The following is a 14509-nucleotide window of genomic DNA, read 5'->3' on the forward strand; positions in this document are numbered from 1 at the left end:
GGTCTTGTATTTGGGGTTTGTTGACTCTTGGTAGGCATAGCACAACAACAATTTGAGCAGGCAGGCAAGATGGAGGGGTGTCACCCAGCACAACGGTGAATACATCTCTCTCTAGGATTAGGACTGCCCCGTGTTGTCCTCATGGGTGGCTCAGGCACGCTTCAACCAATGCACCTCGCTCTCACCTCTCCTCTATCGATGCGGTGTCGCCAATGCAAGAGCATGCCTCGAGAAATCTGTGCGGGCACAAGGATGGCGATGCCAGGGTTCTTCTTTCCCACCCATTTCCCACTCCTCCCCTAGCCAGGCGGGTGACTCTTCTTCGACTCAGTGCGAGTATGACAGCGGTTCCTAACTTAAGCATCGTCGAATCTAACTTGAGGTCGTCGGTGTCATGAGCACAGCAAAGTCGTGTGAGGCGGTGGTGATGGTGGGTGTTGAATTAGGCAACTTAAAAACTAATGACCTTTAAAATCGACTTGTCAAAACATATGCAAGGTATCTATGTAGATGTGCACTAAGATTTTGCTGAGTGTTGCTATGTGGTACTGCATATAAAGTCTTATAAAATGATAATCGTATTAGACCAGATGAAAAAATGATAATCGTATTAGACCAGGTGAAAAAATGATAATCGTATTAGACTAGAGAAAAGGTCTTACAAAATAAATTTTGATCATTAATTTCTCTTATAACATAAAGTCGGTGGCTAAAAAATCTATATCATCTTAGAGGCACTTTTAATACAAATCTACCGATATAAATTTTATGTTCTAAACATTCATATAATTTAATTAATTATTGGTTAAAATTTATAAAGTTTGACTTTTTCTCTGGTCTAATACGGTTAATAGCTTTGGATGGAGGGAGTATCGACGAAGAAAGAAGTGGTCAGCTAAGAATTAGGACGCGTTTGGTTCCACCCCGGCCGCAACCAGCCACGCCTAACTGTGGCGGCGCCACAATAATTGGCTGCTGTTTGGTTCGTACGTAGGAGGTGACAGCCACATGGAAACCCAGTTTATTTATATGCCCTGTGGCTCGCCTAACCGTGGTGACGCTTTTTTACGCTTCAACTGTGGCGGTGGTGCGCATGTGGCTTGGCTGAGTGTGGCCTCGCCTGCATCAAGCATGCCCTTAGCCCTTATGTGATTTCTGCAACTGCCGTCTGGCGTGCTGCTGCAAACAAACAAGTGGTCCAAGAACGAAATTACTGGAAATGAAGAAAAGGGGGTCTGAGAGAGAAAAAGTCAGAGGAGAAACAAAAGAGAAAATGGAAAAGAAACAAAGCAAATCGGATGAGAGTGGTTTTTGCCCGAACAGAACCGAGAGCAAGCACCGAAGGAAGTAGAGACAGGGAGGAGACCGACGAGAGGATGGCCACCTGGGCGAGCGTCGCTCGGGCTCTGGGAGGGTCAATATGTTTCGTCTCTGTGCCTCTTGATCAAATTGTGTCAAAGATTCAGCTAAATGCTAGCTAAACATGAATATTTTGACGGGTTAAATGAAGTCTGGTCCGAAATTTCTGACTCATTGAATCGTGTAACCCTGTTAGAAGCATCAAATGCGTATTCCCCATTTCCCTCGTCCCTCCAACCTTCCCTGAACCAACCGTCCACCCAACAGAATGCAATGCAACCTTCCCTGTACCATCAAATGCAACGCAACACACTCTGTACACAAGCTAGCTACAAACCTACACCTACACCTAGCTTATCAACATCGCAAGGATGCATGAAAAGGCTTAAATATCGCATGCATGGATGCATGCTCAGCAGCCATGCCCAAGCCAAGATCCTTGCTTCTCCACCTCCTAATCGCCAGCTGCATTGCCAATGCCGTCGGCGCCGATGATGCCCCGTCGCAGGAGCCCACCACACCGTCCTCGTCGTCCCAGTGAGAATGGCAGCTCCTCCATGCGAGCATCGGCGTCTCGGCGATGCACATGCAGCTGCTGCCGGGGGACTTCGTCCTGATGTTCGACCGCACCGACAACATCTCGCTGGCCGCGCTGGCGCCGTGCGCGGCCAACGCCAACGGCGCCGACCGCACGGCTCACTCGGTGCTCCTGGACCTCCGCTCCAACGTGCTGCACCCGTACCCGCTGGCCACCAACCCGTGGTGCTCCTCGGGGGCGCTGCTCCCCAACGGCACGCTCCTCCAGACCGGCGGCTTCTCCAACGGCGACCGCGTCGCGCGGCTCTTCTGCCCGGCCACGGGCTGGGTCGAGCTCCCGTCGTTCCTCGCCGCGCGGCGGTGGTACGCCACCGACATGAGTTTCCTAGTTTGGCCGTACGATTTCTTAGAACAAATGGACGAAAACATAAAAAGTGTTACCTTCTGAATCAAAGGCCTGAACAGAAACGGTGCTCCACGTTCACATGTGAGGCATCACGCATCAAGAGGTAGAGATGCACGCCTTCCAGTTCCTCCCAGCTGGCAAAACTGGCTCTAATTACCTTCTTAGTTTAATTTGTGCAACGGCCCTATCAACCTGAAGGGAATCGGATCCTTCAGATGGCAATAGGGCATCCCTAGTTAGTTGTACTCCTACAGCATTTTGCTCTGCATTGCACGGGCATTGGAGTCTCTCGACCACTCTGAGACGAGATGAAAGTGATAAGCTGACGTGCCGATGGTGACAGGAGTGAGAACATCGCATGGCCCAGGCTGCTACGGATCGGAGTACTGCTTGACGGTGTGCATGTCAAGCCTCGCCTCCTTGTCCTCGGTGTCCCTACCGGGGGCCCAGGCTCGACCAGAATCCGGCTTCGGCTTCGGTTTCGGTTTCGGGGTCACCTTCGGAGTCGTCGCCTCGTCGGACGCCAAAGTTTTCCTCAAGCAGATTGAAACACGGCTATTGGTTGGCAGTAGCGATTCAACTACTCTACTGTTTTGCTGTGACGACTGAGACGCTGGAAAGGACATTTGCAGCAATGGCGTCCTCTCCCCTCCGTCGTAGGCAGTGTGTGTATAAAGCATGCGGGCCTCCTCTGCTTCTACGCGTCTCTCTATCCCCATCATCTCGCTTTCATTCATTCATTCATTCATTCATGTCACACACATCACTGTTCTGCTGATCGATCCGTCTACTCTCGTCTCCGGGCGCGAGAGCCTCGGATCGGAAGGAGCCAGCTGCGAGCTTGCGAACTCGTCGATCGTCTTGCAGTCCTGCTCGTTAACTGTAAGCACTTCTGCTCCATCTGTCTGTTTTTCTTTTATTTGAAATAATGAAAAAGAATGACCCTCCCTTAGAGGTCGTATTCAGCCAACCAACCACTGACGAATAATAAGCCATTCGTATTTGCAGAGTTGATTGCATCCATTCGTTGTGATTCAAACCCAACTTTTTCATTTTTTGTTTGGCGAAGATACCCATCATCGTGGTCTTGATCGGTAACTGTGTAAGCACTAAGCACCCAATATTGATTCAGCACTTCTCCTCGAGCTGTTTCTTTTTTCTTTTATTTCAAATATTGACCCTCCCTAGAGATGGCATTGAACGAACCACTGACGAATAAGCCATTCTTATTTGCAGAGCTGATTGCAGCCATTCGTTTTGATTCAAACCCCATCTTTTAACTTCTTCCGTATTTGTTCGGCGAAGATACCCATCATCGTGGTTTCCAGTTATACAAAAATTGTATGTCGCCCCCTTCCTCTCTTCCGTTCTGGTTTGCTTCATTCATCTGCTTCATCTGTTGATCCAATCATCCCCTCTGTCGATCTATTCTCAGGGCGCACAGGTCCGATCGGTGCCAGGTGACAGCTGCCAGCGAGCGAGCTCGTCGATCATCTTTTTCTGTAATTGTAAGCACTCCATATTCAGCACTTGTCGATCTGTTTCTTTTAAATAAATAAATAAATAATCTTAACTGGTCCCTAGAGGTCGCATTGGACCAGCCACCGATCATTTTTTTTTAGATATAAAGGGCCGATCATAAGCTATTCGTAATTTCAGAGTTGATTGCAACCATCTGTTGTATGGTTTCCAGTTATACAAAAGTTCCATGTTGTCCCCATCTCTGTTCCCTTCTGCTGTGGTTGCTTCATCAGTTGATATTTATAGGGATTTTTGTCCCCAGGACACTCAGAAAGAGTGGATTTGCGCACAGCGCATTGTACTCAATGAATTAGTCACAAACACGTTGCGAAAACATTAGTTTTGTCCATGACACACCATGCCCAGTCAAAGGACCATATTGCCCTTGACACTCTCTTCCCTTCGACTCATTTTCACATTGGACCATGTTTGTGGCTAAAACCGGCAATGATATTACTGCCAGTTTGAGCCATGAACCGGCAATGATATTGGGTCATCACTGCGATTTTTTGCTAAAAGCACCAGTGATACTATCACTTCCGGTTCATGGCTAGATTCGGCAGTCATATGAACTTAGTAACTTTCTCATATGATGTCTGATGAAGACTATACCAAAGTTGTAGTACTCGACAAGATCTACAACTTTTTAGAACAAACTTTTTTGATTTGAGATCATTTGAATGTCTAAATATACACCACAAAATTTTATAGAGTTAATATCAAAGGAGTCCATATGCACTATAGTCATAAGTGAGTGTGTAGTGGTAGTTAATGATTTCAGATGAAGAAACGACAAAAACAAAAGTTGTAGACCTTGAAAAGTTATGCAACTTTGTAGATCAAAACTTTTTTATTTAAAGTCATTATGATGTCTCTCTATTTGGTTTGCAATATTTCATAGAAGTTAATACCAAAGCAATCCATATGTTCTATAGTCACAAGTGGGTGTGTAGTTGTAGTTAAGGATATCGGATGGAGAAGCGACCAGAACAAAAGTTGTAGATCTCGAAGAGCTATGCAACTTTGTAGTTGACAACGTTTTCATTTGAAATCATCTATTCAACAAAAATTATGTTTAATTTCTCAAATTCAAAATTCAAACTTTTTAAATGGCCTCGGATGGAGAAAATCCCAAAACAAAAGTTGTAGATATTGAAAAGTTGTGCACCTTTGTAGTTGACAACTTTTTCATTTGAAATCATCTGTCCAAGGAAAAGTACGGTTGAATTTCCTCACATCTGAAATTGAAATTCTTTAAATGACCTCGAATGGAGAAATGACCAAAACCAAAGTTGTAGAACTCGAAAAGTTATAAAACTTCGTAGTTGACAATTTTTCATTTGAATTCATTTCATATCCCAAATACTCATTTCAAAACCATATGACATAAAATGGAGAGGACGAACATCCCAAAAGAACACAAACGTCTTATGGTCTCAAAAAACACAAACATCTTACAGATGGAGTGGTTAGGGGAAAAATACGCGAAGCAAGAGGTATGGATTTCGAGCGCTAGAAGTTGATGATGGACAAATTGCAGTAGCCAACGATGGAGCTAGAAACTTCTAGAGTCTCTCTTTGGTACAAACAAAAAAAATCTCATTGCACTTCGCTGATGGGCCTGGGTGGCCCCTTGTTGTTGCTGGGCGGTGGCATCTGTATTACTGCTCAGCGGCAAAGGAGAGATCTAGTGTGCCTGGTCGAAGCCAACAACACGATTGTTGGCCACCAGAGGGGGAAAATGAGATTAGGGACGGAGAAATAAAACACATGCAAAGAGAATGGAGAGTGGGCCCGTGGGCTAGCTAGTCATTTTATTTGCTTGGGTGTGCTGGAGACACAAAACACAAAATCATGGTGTGCTACAAACTTTCTTTTATTGTGGACAAAAATCCCTATATATAAACATTCTCCTCTACCTTGTGGTTGTGTGTGTGTGTGTGTTTATATTTGAAGCTGTTCAGAGTAAAACAAAAAATTCTCTGCCACTACCAGCTCAGTTAACTAGGTGGCCATGTCCAACAATAAATAAAGTCGCCTTCGTTCACCAACTAAAGCAGCCCCAGCGTAGCCACCGCAGGCACACCTCACGTCTCCTAGCTCACGCCTCCATTGCCGGCTAGCCACAATCCTCGCTATCGGCCCTCAGCCCTTCAGACACCACCTACTCCCACCTCTGCCAGCGTCCGTCAAGTAGAGCAGTAGCCCACACCACACCGAGCCAGAGGCCAGATCCAGGCATCTCCAACCGTGCAACTGCTAGGCAAACCACGCCGGCACTTGGTCAAACGTTACGTACTTCCAGTTCCAGCCATCGCTCAACAGGTCCGTTTCCTTGACGCCAGAACCGAAGGACACACACAACATTAATTCTCTTTTCCCCGCTGCAAATCAAGGTGCATATGCCTAGTCTTTCCCGGCCCTCTCTATTTTTGTTTCCATCCGCTTTCTTTCTTTCTAGTTTTTGTTGGAGATATTATACTCTTCTTCCACTCACAAATATACTCACACAAGGGTGACGCCTTGAGATTGGAGTAGCTGCTTTCGATTTTAAGGTGCCCAAGTATATAAAATTTCAACATCATCCATAGATCAAACTTCATCATATTCTCATCTGCTAGCTACTCATTAATTTGTTAACTCCGTTATCGTTTTAGCTTGCTACTATGCGCCAGATCTGGTACCAAAAGCACTCAGTTATCATTTAAATGTGATTATTCTAGTACCTATCTACTGTTGCAGTGTTCCCTTTTGAATAATAGTGCCAAGGTTATAGGGGCCTCGGTACTTTTACCATCAAGATTACCTTTCCTTTAAAACGAAACACGTAATTTTTTTATCTAATTTCGATTTTGTAGATACCGAAGCAGCAAAAATGGCAGTGGTACTGGATGCTTTAGCATCCTACCTCCAAGACATGTTGTTGGAGATGGCTAAAGAAGAGGTGCATCTGCTCTTAGGTGTTCCCAATGAGATAAAAAAGATGGGGATGAAGCTTGGGGACCTTAAGAGGTTCCTCGCCGATGCTGACAAGAGGAACATCAGCGACGAGAGTGTGAAATCATGGGTGAGAGAGCTTAGGAATGCCATGTATGATGCTACCAACATCCTTGATTTGTGCCAGCTCAAGGCGATGGAACGGGGTCGAAGCTGTGATATGGGCTGCTTCAATCCCTTGCTCTTTTGTATGAGGAATCCTCTCCATGCTCATGACATCGGTAATCGCATAAAAAGTCTTAATGAGAGGCTAGATGACATTGAAAAGGGTAGCAAAACCTTCAACTTCATTAACCTTGCATCTTATGAGGACAACACAAAAAAGGTAGAATCCTCCCTTCACGCTAGGCGTGAGACAACAGGGGAGGATGAGTTAGGTGTGGTTGGGGAGAAGATTGAGGAGGACACAAGAAATCTAGTGGATTTGCTCACGAAGAAGGACAAAAATGTACATGAACACAAAAATGTTATGGTTTATGCTATTGTGGGAGTAGGAGGGATTGGCAAAACCACCCTTGCCAAGAAGATCTTTAATCATGACTTCATCAAACAAGAGTTTCAAAAGAGAATATGGTTGAGTGTCAATCAAGAATTTAGCAATGCTGATCTATTAGAGAGAGCTATCACTGAAGCACAAGGAAACCATCAAGCACCAAGAAACACAAAGGCCGCACTAGAGCGAACCCTTAAGGATGCCTTGAAGGACTGCAAGACTTTATTGGTGATGGATGATGTCTGGGAGCACCATGCATGGGAGGGTGTCCTCAAAACTCCATTATTAAGCGTCCTAGCTTAAGGTAGTTGTGTCCTCGTTACCACAAGACATGACATGGTCGCCAAAGGCATGATGGTGGAGGTGCCCTACCACCATGTCAACAAATTAGAGCAAGAAGATGCATGGTCTTTGCTCAAGAAGCAGGTTCGTATAAGTTAATTTATAGCTTTATTTTTTTACACATTCATGCATGCGCATTTGCTACACTATCTATTCAGATGTCGGTAATCTTGCGCATTTTCTTCACATTTGCTTTACTATCTATTTATAAAATTGTGTCTTGAGAGGAATCATTTCATTCATCAACCTAAACCTATAAAATGATGTGGCAGTCTTAGAAACCACAGAAAGAAAATTTACACTGAAGATGCCCTTATGCGCATGGTTGTACAAAATAGTTATTTGTTTTAGCATTAATATTAGAAATCTTGGGTCTGTATACCACTTTCAAACACTACTACACAAACATTATCACCGCTTGCTTGAAAACCACCATCACCACCGGTTTTGCGATTCGGTGGTGATGCTCACCTTCATCACCGCCACATTGAAACCGATATTGAAAGTTGAATAAAAATAATTAAAAAATACACGTGTCATGTGTGCCTGTAGTCGTCCATGATGGTCTACGCTAGCTGCCCCTAGCGACCAGGATAGTGACATCGAGGTCCATCTCTATTATTAGGTGATAGGAGTGTAACTTTTTAAATATCTCATCGAGTTAGACATTAAAATAACATATAACATATGTAACTTTTATCCTTTTCTCTAACAACCTTTTCAAACTATTATAATTTTACTAGATCCTGTAAACATGTTAAAATAAAATCAATGATTTAAAGTTCTATTATGAACATGGCGTAAAAAGTTAGGAAAAGTACTCACGGGGCCTCTGGCATATATCCTGATTGACAGGTTTTACCATAGACACTTGAGTAATTGTCCATGTAACTTGCCTCACTTGTCTCATCTCTAGAATGGTTAAAAAGCTAAGGATACAAGGGATATCACATTAGGGTTACCTGCATCCAAGAGAGTATGAATAAAGGAGAAAAACGTAGCTTCTTCAGGTCAAGATGTGCAGACTTTAATAACCTTTCCAGTTGGATCCTAATAATTGACTTCCGTCCATTTGTTTTTCTACCACGGGTGTTTGATCCTTTTATGAATAATCTCATGATAAGTTGCAACGAAATTGAACATATATTGTCAAATTGGAATAAAAAAATAAACCAAATGTCGCAAAGGGACGCATTTATTTTCTAGGATCATATACCAAATCTTTGGGTTTCAAACGAGGACTAGCTTCATGTAGGCTTGTATTGGGACCGATTAGTTAATTACTGAACCATCAGCAGGGACAGATGTTCGTTAAAATAAATCCTCTGGTTTCTCTGGTTTCTTCTTTCACCTTCAACCTAGCCGATAGCAGGACCAATTTCTGACAACATCGTGGCTGTATAGTTTGCATCCTCCATGATCCATGCTATACATTTCAGTTATTAACATAAAGTTGGGTTAATATATCGACCAATCAAACATACATACATTAGGATATTTTTAGTTAATAGATCATCAAGTGCTAAACTGTTACTTAACAAACCACATATAAATGACACTGATAATTTATTTTAAATTACATTACTATGGCATGACAAAAAAGTTTATAAGTTTTTATTTCAAATAATTTTATAAAATTTGACTCAAATACTATGTCATATCGACACTGGTAATTTAATTTTGATTATTCTATATTTTTATAAAAATAATACTTCTACTACATATACAATTTTCGAATGTAGCTAGTTCAAAATCTTAGGCCCTGTTTGGATGCAGATGTATTTTTGGAGTTTTAGAAAAATACCATGCTTTTATGAAATACTTTGATTTTATTAGAGTTGTATGAAGTGTTTTGATGCAACAAATTATATGGTTTTGAAAACCAGAGTTTTGCTAAATTTGTAGTCTCTTTAGAGTTTTATAAACTCATATCTAGACCTCTTTGTTGCTAAATCATGGTTTACCACATCTATAGGTTCTAAAATCGTGGTTTCTTAATACTACGTCTCTTAATACTACAACATCCAAACATGGCCTTAAGTGCCATAGTGCAGGCTGACATGATAGTTCATACCATTATTAATAGGCAAGTGGGTAGCATAGGACCTAGCACTACCGCAACACATAGGCCATCATTGTCGGACCATCATTGCTGGTTGCTTTGGAACCGGTAGTGAAAGTACAACTGACAGTGATAGATGAACTTTCACGAACGAATTGAACATTCACGAACGAATCATGGCTACAAGTGATAGGGACAGGCAGTGTACTATCACTGCTGGTTATAGCCATGAACATGAAGAGAAGGACGACCCGTCGTGGCCGGTTTGTGGCTACAACCAACAGTGATAGGCTATTTTACGAAAAAGTAATAACTTTTTCATATGATGTTTGATAAGATAAGCTTTATACGTTCAAAAAGATTTAAAACTTTGTAGTTAACAACTTTTTAATTTAAGATGGTTTACATATCAAAATATTCTATGTAAGTTCACCAATGGGATTTGAGATGGTTAATGATGTTGAATGGAGACAAAGTCAATAGTAGAGTTAGTAGTCGATGAGATCAATCTACGACTTTGCAGTTAACAACCTTTTCATTTGAGATCATTTAGAGTATCAAATATTCAATATAAGATTCAAAATTATGTAGTTAAAAGAATAGCATCACCTGTATAGTCACAAGTGTTGTATAGCTCTGCTGGTATAGATGCTCAGGAGAATGTTGAGATCTTGAGTTTAAATACTGTCATTGTCGGTTACTGGCAGTGAAGATGCAGTAATCTGGCGTACATTTTGTGCTTTTTTTTATCACTTATCACTGTCAGTACTTGGCAGTGAGAAGTAGTCTGGTGTACTGTACAACCTTTTTTAATAAAATAAGAAAAAATTAAATAAAAGATACGATAAATACTGGAGTGACTATAAACATTAGGTAGACGAGAGTTAGTAATGATAGTGACTGATGAGAACACTATTCTTGTACACAGTCACAGACGTCATCTAATTGCACCGTGATGATATACGTATACGATGATTTTTCCATCTATTTTAGTGGACTGGTACATCGGTCATACGCTTAGAACATCGCATGTGAATTTTGCCTCTGCACACAGTATCGTTTTTTAGCACTTGATTTTGCTTCCGATTATGACCAAGTGTATTTATATCTACATATTTCATTCAATTAACAAGCTTAAGTTGCTTTGCGGGTGGTCGGAAATGAAAATAATGATGAACAAAAGGTTGATAAACTGAAGGACATTGGAATGTCGATTATAGCAGAATGTGATAGTTTGCCTCTCGCAGTCAAAGTAATAGGAGGCCTCCTCCGCCAGAAAAACATAAGGCGAAGCGACTGGACAAAGATCCTTAATGATTCTACATGGTCAGTATCTCAAATGCCTGAAGAGCTAAACTATGCAGTATACCTGAGCTATCAAGATCTGAACCCTGAGTTGAAGTCTTGCTTTCTGCACTACGCCCTCCTCCCAAAGAACACGGTGTTCTGGTATGACCGTATTGTTGCCATGTGGATTAGTGAAGGATTTGTTCATGGAAACTCACAGGATTTGGAAGTGTTAGGAAAAGAGTACTATGACCAGTTAATAGCTAGGAACCTTCTAGAGCCGGATCAACGGTACATAGACCAGCAAGTTTGCAATATGCATGATGTTGTTCGCTCATTCGCTCAGTATTTGACTAGAGATGAAGCACTGATAGCAAACAAAAGTGAGGCTGGCCATACCAATAACATTAACCCACAAAATGTTATTCGGTTATCACTAAAATCCAAAGAATCAGAGTCAAATGAGCTAGAGTGGAGTTCTCTACAAGCACATATATCACTGCGAACACTTATTTTAGTTGGGGAAACAAAGCTCAACCCAGGTGATTCACTATCATCTTTTCCTTGTTTGCGGACCCTACATATAGAAGATGGAAATTTTGATGCATTGTCTGAATCTGTGGTCCAACTCAAACACTTGAGGTATTTGTGCCTAGGTGGCACTAACACATCTATGCTGCCAAAAAAAATAGCCAAGATGAAATTATTGCAGTGCATTGACCTTAATGATTGTACAAGTTTGGTGAAGCTTCCTCGTGGCATTGGAGAGTTACGGCAGCTGAGGTATCTAAGCCTTCTTAGGTCAGGTATAAATAATATACCCAGGAGTTTCAGTGGCCTAACTAATTTAAGGGTGTTGAAGGGGTTTCCTGCCCACCTGGAGGGTGATTGGTGTAGTTTGGAAGAATTAGGACCTCTTAACTGGAGAATGTATCTTCTTCCTCATTTGCTATAAAAGCCAGGCTTGGTGAAAAGGTGTGCCTCATCTATCTGTACTTACAGTGCACTAGTAGTAGTGGAGGTGCTCACCGGTTGGTGAAACAGGAAGAGCAGCAACACATCGAGAAGGTGTTTGATGAGCTCTGCCCTCCACCTTTCTTAGAAACACTAGCAATCGAAGGGTACTTTGGTCAACGACTTCCATGGTGGATGACGTCGACAGCAATTGTGTGCCTTGGAAGCTTGAGGATTCTATTCATGGAAGACTTGCCTTATTGCATAGAGCTACCTGATGGCTTGTGGCAGCTCCCCAGCTTGGAGTTCCTACAGATTAATAAAGCCCCAGGCATCAAGCGTGTTGGGCCAGAGTTCTTACTACCACACCATCATGAGCACCCAAGCGCTTTGGAAAACATTGGTTCTGATTTGAAAATTGAGGTGGCTGGATGTCCTAGCCTGGAGAGGATCAGTAATCTGCCAAAATTGCAGTATCTCGTGATCGTAGCATGCCCAGAGATGAAGGTGATAGATGGTTTGCCTGCACTTCAGAGACTCGAGCTGGAGGACTACCACATGAAAACACTCCCTGGATATTTGCAGGACGTAAAGCCAAGGCATTTGGGTCTAGACTGTGATGTCCTGTTGCTCACTTCCATAGCTAAAGGAAAATCTAGCCCTGAGTGGGACAAGTTTAGCCATATCAAGCAGGTCAAGGCATATGCAGATGATAACGACAACAACATTGGAAGGAAGTGGTACGTGAAGTACACGATAGATCCTTTCAGCTTCAAGACAAACATCAGCCCCTCTGCCGACGCTTCAGGTAAATACTGCTTTATATGTTGCATATACTGAGCACCTTTCTTGCTATTGGAATATCTGGTTACTTGACTAGACGGTCCGTTTCAGGGGATGAAACAGAGGATGTATTATTGGACAAAGGCACCGTTCGCTGGTCTGAAAGTTTCAGACCAGCCGGCTGCTTCCTCTCACATTTCACTATTCATCAAACCAGCCAAATAACGTTTCTCTCTCACAGAACCAGCCAATTTTAGCCAAGTTTCAGCCAGCCGAACGGGTGGGCTAGCAAGTTTGAAGGGAATTCATCGTGGAACAACAGAGGGAGTAACAATAAAGTATGCATGCTACTCCAAGACTATTATTATTACTACATACGTCTCTAGCACTATCGATTATAGAATGCATAAAAGACCTCGCCTGCAGGTGGAGTGCCGCATGGACAAAAAGCAGCCTTGGAGGCTGGAGCTATCATCGCTTCGCCCGAAGAAGAAGCAATGGAGACGATTACTACGCTGCGGGTCGTCGTGAGGCAGTCAGATGTTGGACACTGCAAATAAATTCATGGTGACTAGAATGCGATGTGATGTGAATTAGTTTTTTTATTCGAATCTGTGTTACTGTGGATGCAGGTTACCACCTGAGAATACAGAGCCTTGTACATATAATTAAGTAGTGAGTCGTCATGTTACAAAACAAATGTTATGATACATCTTATTCCGGCTTGCGGATTCATTGTGAGCCTGAAAATGTACGTAGGTTGCCAACTAAATGTTCATATATATGCTGCCAGTGCCATGAGAATGCAGCTTCCTAACGAGGCTCCTTTTATTTTTCAGATATTTAAATTAGTAGCAATATAAAGGACCGAAAACGGTGACCAGAGGGGGGTGAATAGGCACTACTGGAAACCGGCAATTTGCCGAGTGCCTGCGGCACTCGGCAAAGCCCGAAATACACTCGGTAAAGGCTTTGCCGAGTGCCGCACTCGGCAAAGAGCAGTCGGCAAAGAACCCGTCGGCAAAGGTTTCTTTGCCGAGTGTCACATATCGGGCACTCGGTAAAGCCTTTGCCGAGTGTCACGTCAGCACTAGGCAAAAAAAAATCCGACGTCAACTCTGACGGCCTCTTTGCCGAGTGCCACCTCAGCGGCACTCGGCAAAGATTTTTTTTTTTTGAAAATTCTTTGCCGAGTGCCATACTCTTGCACTCGGCAAATTTTTTTTTCTTTTTAAAAAAAAATCTTTGCCGAGTGCCATGGCTCTGGCACTCGGCAAAGCCGGGAAATTGGGTCTCTTCTTCCCAGCTTTGCCGAGTGCCATGGTCACGGCACTCGGCAAAGCCCTCTTTGCCGAGTGTGGCACTCGGCAAAGAGGGGAAAAATGCTATTTTTTGGTTTTTTGCTTTCCATCAGCACAAACAAAGAAATCACATATATATCAACACACAGCACAGGATATATCACATACACATCCATATTCCATCACATACACATCCATAACCCATCACATACACATCCACCATCCATAATACATCACATACAAATCCATTGTCCATAATCCATCACATACATTCGCATCATCCATGACAATATCCATCACAATATATATATGTCTCTAGTAGTAGTCCAACATAAGGCTAAGTCTAACATAAGTCCATACAACATAAAAAGAAACAAATAAACAGTACCTACTGCCAGCCTCCCCACCCGGAGTGTGAACTACCACCTTGAGGAGGGCCAGTTGGCCACCCGGCCTATGGAGAAGGG

At 42.8% G+C, this 14509-nt stretch overlaps 1 pseudogene; it reads left to right on the forward strand.

The window, feature by feature from the left end:
- Window positions 1-2982: 2982 nt before the first annotated feature.
- On the forward strand, window positions 2983-13533 carry LOC136486361 (disease resistance protein RGA2-like; annotated as a pseudogene).
- Window positions 13534-14509: the final 976 nt, after the last annotated feature.

This window comes from Miscanthus floridulus, chromosome 10, assembly GCF_019320115.1.
Source record: "Miscanthus floridulus cultivar M001 chromosome 10, ASM1932011v1, whole genome shotgun sequence".
Lineage (NCBI taxonomy): Eukaryota > Viridiplantae > Streptophyta > Magnoliopsida > Poales > Poaceae > Miscanthus > Miscanthus floridulus.